The 12,815-nt window shown below is 30.1% G+C and overlaps 1 long non-coding RNA gene across 3 annotated transcripts; it reads right to left on the bottom strand.

Annotated features, from left to right (window-relative positions):
• Positions 1–917: 917 nt before the first annotated feature.
• LOC103314799 (uncharacterized) lies at positions 918–7,426 on the bottom strand. 3 transcript variants are annotated; one of them, XR_511758.3, is made up of 4 exons: positions 7,251–7,426; positions 2,305–2,538; positions 1,472–1,528; positions 918–1,420 (listed from the first exon to the last, which is right to left on the bottom strand). It is a non-coding gene; the product is annotated as an uncharacterized LOC103314799 (long non-coding RNA). The 3 variants fall into 3 exon arrangements; XR_511759.3 differs by having other exon boundaries at positions 1,472–1,517; positions 7,251–7,424; XR_010333802.1 differs by lacking the exon at positions 7,251–7,426 and adding an exon at positions 7,036–7,140.
• Positions 7,427–12,815: the final 5,389 nt, after the last annotated feature.

The raw sequence follows: 12,815 nt of genomic DNA, 5'->3' as shown, positions 1-12,815 counted from the left end.
AGCAAACACATGTTGGGCTCAAGAAACCAATAAATTAGTGAAGTGTCTAAATTTTAGGTAAGAATTTTTCCACTGAAAAAAATCATAAAATACTTTAGTAAATCTACAAAACTTCAATTAAGCATAAATTGTTCCAAAAGGTAGTCATTTCACTGTCTTTATAATAATATTCTAATAAAGAAGGTGAACCAAACAGTCATTCGTTATTTGTGTTTTCCTCGTCATCTCTAATTTGTCAACATTCGTTTCTTGCACCAAAGATACAATAGTCATTCCGCATTGGCATTGTAATAATTGTAAAGCCTCAAAATTCATACAACGCTCAAAACATCCGAATAAACATTTTCCCGCCATTTATGGTTACTGTTTTCGACCTAGCTCAGTGGTGCCCCCAACGGTAATTTTACTTCCGAACAAGTAACAACTAATGATCAGCCAGCCATCGATGCGAACGCATACTGCAGATATCCACCCCCATGCACTCCTTCCACTGCTGTGCTCGTAATACCAGGACTTTGTTTTTGAACGCTTTGCGATATTCAGTTTGGCTTGGAAACATTTTGGTTGAAAAAATTTTCGGGCAATTTAATTTTGCATCCGTACGTTTTCGTTGGCGAACATTTCTTGATTTAAACATTTTATTAAAAGGAGTTTTTGATAATTTTTTTATGAAAATATTTGGTTTTATGTTTGAACATTTTATGAAAAATACAATTTACTTACAATTTTTTTGCGTTCACACGAGCACCCCTTATTGACAGGTATTAAATTTCTTACTTTTCTTAAACAAAAGTACTATCCTCGGTAAACCGTTTGTGAACCAGAGAACAGATTTGAAATAATTTCATTTTCAGTTTTTATGCATTGAATTTTAGAAATTTACATTAGGGCAGTGGTGGTTAATAAAGTGAACCAGGTTTAGGTAGGTACATTTAATATTTATAAATTGAATATACACTGTGGTTTTAATTTTACTGAACATCGCATAACACAGATAATACTCATGAGTCATGAGACTATTTAATCTTATGTTCAATTTTAAAAAAATTATATGAATACATTACTTAGAGTTTTTAAGATCGCCTGTATTATAGGGTAAAGAGTTTACTTCGCTGAACATTACATAACAGGTATAACACTGTGAATTGTATATTATCGTATCTTCTGTTTTAAAAAGTCCATGTCAGTGCATTGCAAACAGTTCCATAGAAACGCCACTGTTCAGCAAAATTAAATCTTCACTATATATAATAACGAGTAAGTACATGCTCAACAGTAAATTGAAAATTTCAAGAATATAAGATGCATTGCATTGTAACTTTTAGACTTTTTCTTTCAAAACAAACTAAAAGCCGGCAAGTTGTCCGGAAGAAACATTACAGTGTTCCATTCATACTTTGTAGTAGGTATGTTTTTCTTTCTATAAGAAGACAATATAAATTTTAATTCCTGTATCAAAATTAAATATTACCCGCTTGGACGTATGTACCTACGTTTATTACTTATTACATAACAATCTAAAACAGGACTGAAATAGTATAATTAAAGCGGCTCCCGAGAACTGTCAAAATGATGTGTTCATACTTTTATACATACCTCAAAAAATAGACCACGAAGCAGTACCAAACAAAAAGCAAAGTGATTAGAAAGTAATTCCCCACAAAACTACATATTTTTTATTTGGCATTGAATCCATTTTCATGGTCTGATAATCTGAGACTTGGGTGCCAAACGCAAGATATTGCACAGATCGGAAAAAAATACACCATTCATGCACAAATATGCATGCAAAAATTAAACCCAATACTCGCAATAGCAAGGAAAAACAACCTTTCGAAAAATTTCTTTGAAAATTAGATTTTTTAAAATTACCGCTTTCAAAATTTTTTTCCTAGTTTCCGGTTGAAAATTGTTCTCGATTTTGAGATATGTATATAAGTAAAAAAGGGTAAAAACACATATTTTTTGATTTGACAGTTTGATTTTGACAATTCTCGGGGACAGCCTTAAGTATCAAGAACGGTAAAGACATTTTACCTTAACATTCGTGATACTTATGGCGTTTTTTGCACGAACTTTATTTTTTTAAGATTTGTTAAATAATGTCAAAATAATTGTCAAGACAGCAGGTTATAGTTACCGGTTGCTACGTCCAAGACGTCGACAAAATTACTTACCGACGCCGTTGAACGTAGCAACTAGTAAACACCACATACTGCCTTGGAAACAGGCGTAGTAAACAATCAAATAAAGCTCAGTCGTGCAAAAATAAATATAATGTCGATAATCATCGATTTGACTTACCTAACATTTTTCATTTTTTCTTCGTTATATACTCTGTATAGTAGGTTGTAACTGAAACCAGATATTCTTTATCTTTTTTAGAACAGTAATTGTCGAGAAAGTTCTCTACTTTGGCAGCTATATCTTCTCCATGTTTGTCACGAATGTAAGATAAAAAACGCTTTATATAACAATAATTTTCCAAACGACTTTCCAAATCCATTTTGAAACAGTTTTCGGACTTCTTAAACAATCCTACAAAAATAAAAAATAATTGTCAAGAATGTAAGGAAATTTTAGAACAACTTGTACCTACTTGTAAAAATCAGTCACAATTAAAAGGGTACATACCTATAGCCCGATGTACGGAAAAAGTAATGGACAGTAATTATTCTGATGCTTTAGATATAATCATTCGTTTACGATGTATTTGGATATGACTTGCAGGTATGAAAATGTAATATTTAATAATAAATAATAACGTAATACTAAATGTACTAATACCTATTTGTAGGTGAGTACTTAAGTTTAAGAGAATAACGACTGACACAATTTTAAATATAGGGTTAAATCGAATTCATTTGAATTGGTGTAAGGCACAGTAGATTGCCAGAAAATAGGTAGATCGGACAATAAAAGTGGACATTTGAATTACTTTTCATTCCTTAGTAACGCATCTACTGTATACAGGTGGTCCCAACGATTCGAAAAAGCTCCATAACATTTTTATTGTTAGAGATATTGACTTTTTTTTTTAAATTATAGCTGCGTTCCTGTTTCTATATATTGTTTCTAAAATACTGTGGTATATATGTGCAGGTGTTCCAATATTACAAAATTAAAAATATATAAAAAAATGTTTTTTTTCAAAAGCTTTTATTTAAAAAATGCACTAAAAAGTAAAAAATAAGATTGTTTTTCAATCACAAAAGAATATTTTTTCTTACAGGTTAAAATTCTAAAATTTATAAAAGCTTTGGGAGTTATAATTATAATACTACAGAATTACTTTGTTCAGTTGACAACTCCCAAAGGCCAACGTCGCCTTTTACAGAATCGAGAATCCATTTGTAAACATAAACTAAAACTTCAAAACCCCATCTAACCCCTTTAGGGGGTATTTAATTACATAGAATTGCATTGTTATGCAAATTAAACAAATATACAATACTATAAATCACTGGGACAACTAGAACCCTTTCAAATTTGGCTCCGAAAATGTGAAAAATGAAAACAGACAACGAAGTAAGTTAAATAAAAGATTTTAATAACACTAAAGTTATGATTTTTCAAATAAAACACCCTAAATTTTATTGCATTTTTAGAAGTAACTTTTAATACTGATGATTTTATTCTGAACTTGTACTGGCCGATTCTGCTCAATTTTTTAAATAATTTGATTTTTTTGACATAAACACTTTGTATTTAAAAGTTTATTACACAAAAACGGAGAATCGTAGAAAAGTAAGACTTTCACAGAAAAAGGTCTTTTAGATGCAAAAATAAAAAATTGGGTGTTCCATTTAAAATTTTTAAATTATTCAACTTGCAGCAAACTGCTTCATTTTTTATCTTCTTGATTGCAATAAGCTAATAAAAATATTACATCCTTGAACTTTAAACTTTCTTCTGGTGGTGAAAATTCTACTTTTCTGAGATTCTTAGATTTTAACTGATTTAAAAAATGCTTGTTATGAAGTTATTTCAAAAACAAAACAAAATCGACAATAACAAATTAACATCTGTGTTGAAAGCTACATCCAAAAATGTAAAAATTAGGTAAAGTAGGTAGTTCTATTAATAAAAAACATACGTTTGTGTTGTAGCAAATTTTAGAAACAGCCTATATACTTGAAAATAATTTTAATTGAGTCAGGGGGGGTTAATTGACAATTATGAACTTTTTCACTTTTACAGGGACACCTTGTATGTCGTAGGCTAATAGTAAAAAGCCTAGGCATATTGTAAACGGTTGGGCAAATTGAAAATGAATGAATAAATACAATGCGACTGAAAATTTTAGGCGTATTACAAAACGCCTAACAAGTTTTCGTCTTAATGTAAAATTGTTTTTAATATTGTCCACTTAGAAAATTATCACTGGTTACATACAGTCGTTTTGTAAATGAATCAAAAATAACATTTTATAAAATAAAGTCAAATTAGATAAATCGGTGGAAAAATTGTTAGAGAATTGGATTTTTTTTAAATGTTTGCCTTACACTTGGGTAGATATACAGCGTGGTTCTCAACGAAATATCACAGGCGTCCAAAATTCCATGTCCGCCATTGTAATAACAAAACTAAGCATTATTTTAGAGCCGGTTCATAAAAGGCAAATTAGAATTAAATCCAGAATTAGAATTTTGAATTAGTTTTCTGTAAACCACCTTTTAGGGCCGGTTTACAGAAAACGATATCAAGATTTAACTCAGAATTAAACTAATTCGAATTAAGTTGCCATTTAAAATGCATTGACAATTCAACCTTCTTTTGTAGTTAGGTAGTTTAATAAAAAAAATAGTAAAATTTAAATTTATTCGTCGACGGAAACCTTCTTACCTATATCTCAATAACTGTAAACATTCTGATAAGGCAATTTGTTATTTTCGCTTATTTTGAGTTCTACGATTACTACTATGACCCTCTGAAATACCTATTTGCACAACTATCAATAATTCACCCAGAAATATTTTGATTATGAGATTAAGTTTTCTTTCTATACTTATCAGTTACCACCGTAAAATTTTTGTATTTTCTGATAATACAACCCTTTATTAATGATGGTATTGCTTTCTGTGTCTTCCAGCACTTTAAAACGATAATGTATAATATAATATTAATGTTTAAAGTATTTAATAGTACTGACTTGCGCATTATATATAAAATGCCTAAATAATGCTGGTTTGCCGTGTAAATGAACCATAGGTATTTTTCAATAAGACGAAAACTGGTTAGGTGTCTATAATTTTCAGTCGGATTTTATAAACCCTACATTTACTCATTCTGCATTCATTTACAATTTGCCCAGTCGTTTACAATACCAGGTGGGGCGCAACTTTATCGCGCACCTAAGAAAATCGTTATTTCTAATTAAATAAAAAAACATTGCATTTTACGCGCCTGACTGTCCGTTCGAAAGGTATCTACTTTTCACTTTTCACTTTTTTTCACTTACACATAAAAATAATAATTAAAAAAAAGTAATTTTTGACTAAAAAGTCAAATTCTAAATCTTATACTAAACCACGCGTATTCACTTCAGATAATTGTTTACGAAATTAGTGAAGAAAAATACCAATCAGATTTTGAATAAAACGCATTTTTACATTTTCCCTTTAAAAATTATTTGTATTTATGGGTAGCTACTTGTGGCGTCGTAAATTTAGGTGACAATGTGAACTGTAATTGGGGTAAGATTGTAAAAGATTTCGTTGGGATATTTGAATGCAGGCATCAGTTTTATTGCAAAACTGTAAATAAGGGGCTTCAAAAAGGTTGGCTACTGGTAACCGATCCTTTTGTTGGCAAATTATACCATCTTCTAATAAATCACGCGTCTGGTTTGCGTCTAATTAAAAAAAAAACGATTATTTCACCAACCAAGTAAAAATTTATAATTCTGATACCAGCGTTCGATGGGCTAGCAGGTAAGAATTTATTTGGTCTGAAAACTTTATGTAGTCAAAATAACAGTTAGTGCCCAAAAACTCACAAAACTGCTACGACTTCATTTATTTACAAAAACATTTAACAAAAATTGAGAATGGTCTTTATCAACGTACAGGCTACTGTGTAAAATTTCAGGATTTTTATTTCATTAGAAGTCGCCATTTTCTTGGGTGCGCGATAAGGTTGCCCCACCCAGTATGACTAGTTTTTTTATAATACACTTAATTTTAAAATATAAAAAAGGAAAGAATTACAAAGAAAAAATAATTTTAATAATATGCAACTAGTTATATTTTTTTAATGATTTTCAGTGTTCCCCCGAACAAATTATAACATGTAAATTTTGGCGCAATTATTTTTATAGTAAGGTATAATTTCTAATAAAATAAAGGATTTACACAATAGCCAAGTCAAATTAGATAAATCGGTGGAAAAATTGTTAGAGAATTGGATTTTTTTAAATGTTTTCCTTACACTTGGGTAGATACAGCGTGGTTCTCAACGAAATATCACAGACGTCCAAAATTCCATGTCCGCCGTTGTAATACCAAAACTAAGCATTATTTTAGAGCCGGTTCATAAAAGGCAAATTAAAATTAAATTCAGAATTAGAATTTTGAATTAGTTTTCTGTAAACCACCTTTTAGGGCCGGTTTACAGAAAACGAGATTAAGATTTAACTCAGAATTAAACTAATTCGAATAAACTAATTCGAATTAAGTTGCCATTTAAAATGCATTGACAAATATCAAGTTAATCTTGAATTAAAATTTGATTGCAAATGTTCTGTAAACCGGTTCTTAAAGTTTAAAACGAAACTTTAAAGAAAAATTAGTTCATAATTCATAATAGATTTGCAACAGCGCATTTGAATTTATCGGAGTGAAAAATAAAGCACAAATTGAGAGTTTCTGTAAAAGAAAAAAATTCTTTGTTAAACTAAATCCCAACGGCATGTTTTGAGCTCTTAGAAAACCCACCAGAAACCTTCAATTTGTACTCCATTTCACTCCAAAAAATTCAAATACCCTGTTGCAAAATTCTACTATGAACTGAAATGGGATATAGTTCTTACTTTACAACAGCAATTTTAGTCAATTTGTCCAATTTGAAAACTTGAACACAACTACCCCTGACCCGAAAATATTGTAAATGTATATTTTTGTCTTTTGAAGCACCTTTACCTAGTGGAACATATTGTTTAGAAAACCATGTTTGAATTTTCGATGAAACAAAGTATGTTCTTTTTTATATAGAATGGAGAATTACAAGAAATAAATAACAATTACTCTTACCTTATTAGATTTTTCACAAAACAATTCTCTCTCACTATGTTGAACACAACACTGTTATCCAAATAACTAATCTTTTTATATAAAGATGCTATTCATGTAGGTATAGCCCCTTCTGCAATGACTCGCTTACTAGCCATTGGATGCGAACGTATGCTTTAAGCCATTTCTCCATAAAGTTACATATTCTATATAGTACTGTTACCCGTATCTTACAGTAAGCTGATATAAAGCTGAGATCAAGCAATTCTATTGGTTGCAGTAGTTAAATAAAAAAAAATTGGTCTATAAAATTTTAAGACGACTGGCTAGAATGACAAAATTTTAAAAAATATTGCTAGAGGAGATATCAGCACGACAGTTTCATTGGTCAAAAAATTCTGCTAATAAAATTTGATTTCGTTAGTAATCAGTTTCATTGGTAATTATGGAAATGTAATGGAAGGGGAAAATAACTAGTACGGCCAGTTGAAATCAAATCTCGTTTTCAATAACTGTAAGTAGAAAGTGATCAGAGTGATCGCCAAAATAGCGACGTGAGGAAGGAAACACCACCTATACAGTATACGTAGTTTAATTAGCGTAAATCTAAATATCTTTGGACAACCAGATCGGACTACGAAAAATTATTGAGAATTACAGTCGCGGTCAAAAAGTGCTGCGTCGAGTGCTGCGTTAATAAAATTTTGTACGAAATTATCTTCTTGTTTCTACAATTAACGTTGCTCCAATATTTTTCATGTAATTTATTAATTTGTTGTTTTTTAATGATAAAATACAAACATGTTTTTCTCTTTTTTTCAAAATTGTCAATAATTAATTTTGAGACAATCAGTTTATTACATACAGAGTTGGACAACAGTATGGAACCATGCGATTTGCACCTAAACTATTTTCCTTATGAAAAAACTAATTAGTACATCATCAAATACATTTTTTCGAAATTCATTTTAAAAAAAATTATTTAATGGCACCCTACTACAGCAATTTTTTGGTAAAAGATCATGCTACAAAAATAACTTCTGATTTAATCATATTGTTTTTAAACCAGTGTTTTCTTTAATATAGTATATTACAACCGAGATCGTATATACGAAAACTCGGGGTAATGTTATATTTCCCATCTCGGTTGTAATATGCTAGTATATTAAAGAAAACACTGGTCATATTTTAAAAGACTTTCTCCCCTACAGCCCCAGTAGAAAAATGTATCCTGTAAAGCAGTTTCAAAAATGTTACTTAAAATGGCTGTAAATCACTGCAGAAAATGACTAAAATTTGATTATTTTTAACCCCTTTAATCATAGTCTTGGGTATATTTCTTTAGGCAACCCATTCCCGATACATTCCTTTGTATATGATATTTGATAAAAAACAAGTTTCATGCGGTAAACAGATCGGCCCAGAACGACCTTAACTCGGATCCTGTATTACTTGGAAAGTTTATTAGAGTGACAATATGAAGTTCTTTTGCAGTAAGTGAAACTGGCATAGGATTACGCGTTAGTGCAACCAAGTTTTCGTCAGGAGTGCAGTTGAAACACAGTGCAGTATTTTTTCATGTTTTACACGAAATTACAACAATGTGCACAATTTTGTGGTAGAAAAGTAAATATGTTACATAAACGAACAAAAATAAAATTGTTATCATTATTTTACATTATTTCTTATTGCATATTCCAAAGAACACATTTGAATGATTTTTTGATAATAAACGCAGTAAAAAAACTTTAAGGCCCCTACACTCGCTCCGATTTTTACCCCGGCTTGCCTGAACGGGTCAAAACCATGAATGAATAAAGACTTTGGTTCGCCCTGTAAAATTTTTAAGCAGTGTCTAAATTCCCGGCAGTCCAATCCCGGCAACTAAATAGCAAAGAAATTTAATTTAATTTTTACAACGTCTGAACAAGTGACTAATTTGCCAAGTATTAATTTATTTAATATTAGTAATTGTACATTTAATTTCAATATTAAAAAGTAGTAAATAAAACTGTTTAATAAATAAATTGTTATTTAATTTAATTTTATTTTTTTTTTTTGGAATGAGTCAGGCAAAGTATTTTTTGATAAGACACGAAAGTGTTTTCTTGCCTTGTCAAAGAAACCTCCAAATAACCAAGGAAAGTTCTGTTTTCGTGACGATTTGGGGAAAAGTAACTTAATTCCACTAGTGCCAAAGCAACTAGTAATTATGACTACCAGACAAAGCCTGTCAAATTTCATTTCAAGAAATTCATTTTTAATTTAACTTTGATTAATTCAATTTTTTCAATGTGGAGATTGTGGCTAAAACGTTGTATTGCATTCTTGTTTTAGTCGCATTTTATCCACTTGAGAATACTGAACATTCTTGCGTGGATAAAATGCTTTCTAAAACACTTACACAATAAATAACTGTAATAGTAGATTAATTAAGAATTTAGATGCAATTTAGGAGCCATCAGTAAACAATGGACCTATCCTACTTCTTTATTCTTATTCTATATATATTCTATATTCTTCAAATATTCAAATTCAAATATTTTAGAAATGCAATGCAAATTTTTTTTTAAAGAGCACTCTAAATTTATTGCATGTTTGTATGTATCTTTCAATACTGATGATTTTTATCTATATAATAATTCGATTTTTTTGACTAAAACACGATTTTTTTAAAGCTTTTGTTTAACTTACTTTGTTGTCTGTTTGTCTCGTTCACATTTTCTGGACAATTTTGAGATTATAGATGACACAGATGGTTAAATTGGTTAAATCACAACCAGGCACTAAAAACACATAAATCCAGGAAATAATAATAATAATAATAATAATAAATGCCTTTATTTAAGTAAAAACTGAGGAGGCGAAGTCTAGCTAATGCTACTCCACTTAACCTCGCATATAACAAAAAGTTTAAATTACATAACAAAAAATACAAATAGAGGCAAAGAGAAAATAACAAAAAAAAAGAAAAAATTCTTATAATGTAAATTAACAGGTATAAAAGTAATAGAAACATTCTTAATATAGACAAAAAATAAGATTGTGAAAAAGAGAAAAAACAGTATTAGCAAAAGAAGAATAATCATTAAAGTAACAGAAATTTAAATTTGATTTGTTTTTTAAAGAAGTTTACTGGCTTTGATTTAAAAATATTTTCTATATTGTTATAAATAACAACAGCATTATAACTAAAAGACCTCTGGAACAAGGCTGTACGGAAACAGGGCATGGACAAGCGAGAAACATGACGTAAATTAGCACTGTGCAGAGATCGGCGATGTACAAGTTTTTTCTTTAGATAAGGAGGTGTTGACGTAGACAGAGTAGAGTGAACCAAGACAGCCATCAGATATTGAAAATGAAGGTCGAGTTTTAACCAATTTATTTGTTTAATTTTAACAGAAATATGATCATATTTTTTTAATTTGAAAATGAATCTACAGCAGTTATTTTGAATTTTTTGTAAGCGGTATTTATAACTAGAGTCAAGACAAGGATAAAAAACAGTGAGACAGTAATTTATAATCGGTAAAACAAGCATTTCGCATAGTTTTTTTCTTAATTTGAAATTTATTATATTAAAATTCTGATAAAGCTGTCTTAGACACACATAACTTTTTTTCACTAAGAGAGAGACATGATTTTTAAAACGTAAGTCTTGATCAAAGACTACCCCCAGTAGTTTTACACTTTTGACAAGCTTTAATTTAGATTTTCCGCAATGTATGTTGAGAGTCGATACGAGATTACTATCATCAAATTTAGGTCCGAAAACTATAAAGGAACACTTTTCATCATTAAGCTTCAGATTGTGAGTAAATGAATAAGTCTGAATACCTTCTAGATCAAAATTGAGACAACGATTTGCCTCAACAACTGTGCTGCGCTTAAAAGAGTACTCTAATTGCGTATCATCAGCAAATGCATGAATGGTTGAATGTTGAATAGAGTTTGCTATGTCAAAAGTATATAACAGATACAATAAGGGTCCTAAAACAGAGCCTTGGGGTACACCTGATGTAACTGCTCCGCGGTATGATAATAAATTATTAAGTTGAACCATTTGGGTACGTCCATTTAAGTAATGAAAAAAAAAACTTAAACAACTTGCATCAAAGCCTAAAAATTTTAGTTTAGCACATAGCAATGCATGATTTATGGTGTCAAAAGCTTTTGAAAAGTCAAGTGATATCAATGCTGTATTTAAGCCATTATCCGTATTTCTAATTATATTGTCTAAAATATTTGTCAATGATGTATTAGTACTAAAACCTTTTCTAAAACCAGATTGTGAAGGTGGAAGAATATTATGGGAAGTGACGAAAGTATAAAGTTGTTTAAAAATTACTTTTTCAAGTATTTTCGATAAGGTTGAAATAATACTAATAGGTCTGAGATCACTATAATTTTGAGGTTCGCTTACTTTTGGTAACGGCTTTACGAGAGTAATTTTCCAATGAACAGGATAGTAACCAGATTCTAAACAACAGTTTAGAATGTGAGTTATATATTTATCAATAAATGGATAAATGGATAAATTGATAACCAAAATATTTTTGGTTTAACCATCAACTGAAAAAGGGAGCAAAAGGGGATGATTCAAACTCAAATTCTTATCAAGTGTTTAGTGCATGCGTAAAACATTTTTACGTAAAAGAAAGAAGTTTGTTAAAATTTGAATAACTTGAAAGGAAAAAATTAATGGATCACCCTATTTTTTGCTTTTGTTTTTCAAAGATTATTAAATTGTCTATCTAAAAACATGAAGTTTCAAATACATGAAATATAACTAAAAAGAAATAATAACTAAAAAAATGCTTGACTTCGAAAGTGCGAAAATAAAAAATTATTTCTTTTAAGGGTGGATTTTACAATCGTCAAATAAACCTCGGATAAGTTATTCCTAGTAGAAATACTCTGGTTACAATTGTTACAACAATATTTTTTTCAAAATTTATCCCCACATTAAAGTTATCCGATGCTTGTAAAATCCACCCAAAATCTTTTATTTTCTTTTTTGAAGTGGTGTATGTCCGTCTTAACTTGTCAAGGATTGTTAGACAATTTTACATCGTTGAGATAATACTAAGCCAATACTAAGAAAATGTTGCCGGCAAAATACCGCCTCTAATAATTGCCGTCGTTTGCACTTCTCTTAAAATAGTTGCTGCCGCTTTTCAGAGAAGTCGTAGCATATAAAGTCGGCTGGTGGGGAGTTGACCAAGCAGTCACGTTTAAAGCAGTGGTTTTAAAACATTTCACTTCACAAATTTTGTATGACTTTTAATTTTGGTTTATATAGTGTTATAGTTTATAATTTATTATGTCAGGATTAGGATAATTAAACGACGATTTTCTCAACAATACCTTTTAATTCCACTTTATTCTACAATGGCCACTTACAGACTAACTTATTTTCTAAAAATCCAGACATTCGGCATTCATCTTTAACACATGTTTTCCATCTTTCACACTCGCCCTAAAAGCCCTCAAACGCACCAACCATTCGGACCTCCTAAGCATCCCTTACAATTCTACGAATTCATATCAATAGTAAATTTCACTCTGCACTTTTCACTTGCT

The sequence above is a fragment of the Tribolium castaneum genome, chromosome 4, assembly GCF_031307605.1.
Source record: "Tribolium castaneum strain GA2 chromosome 4, icTriCast1.1, whole genome shotgun sequence".
In the NCBI taxonomy this organism is placed as follows: Eukaryota; Metazoa; Arthropoda; class Insecta; order Coleoptera; family Tenebrionidae; genus Tribolium; species Tribolium castaneum.
Note: the sequence above shows the minus strand (reverse complement) of the source record. Positions and strands in the feature narration are given on the sequence as shown.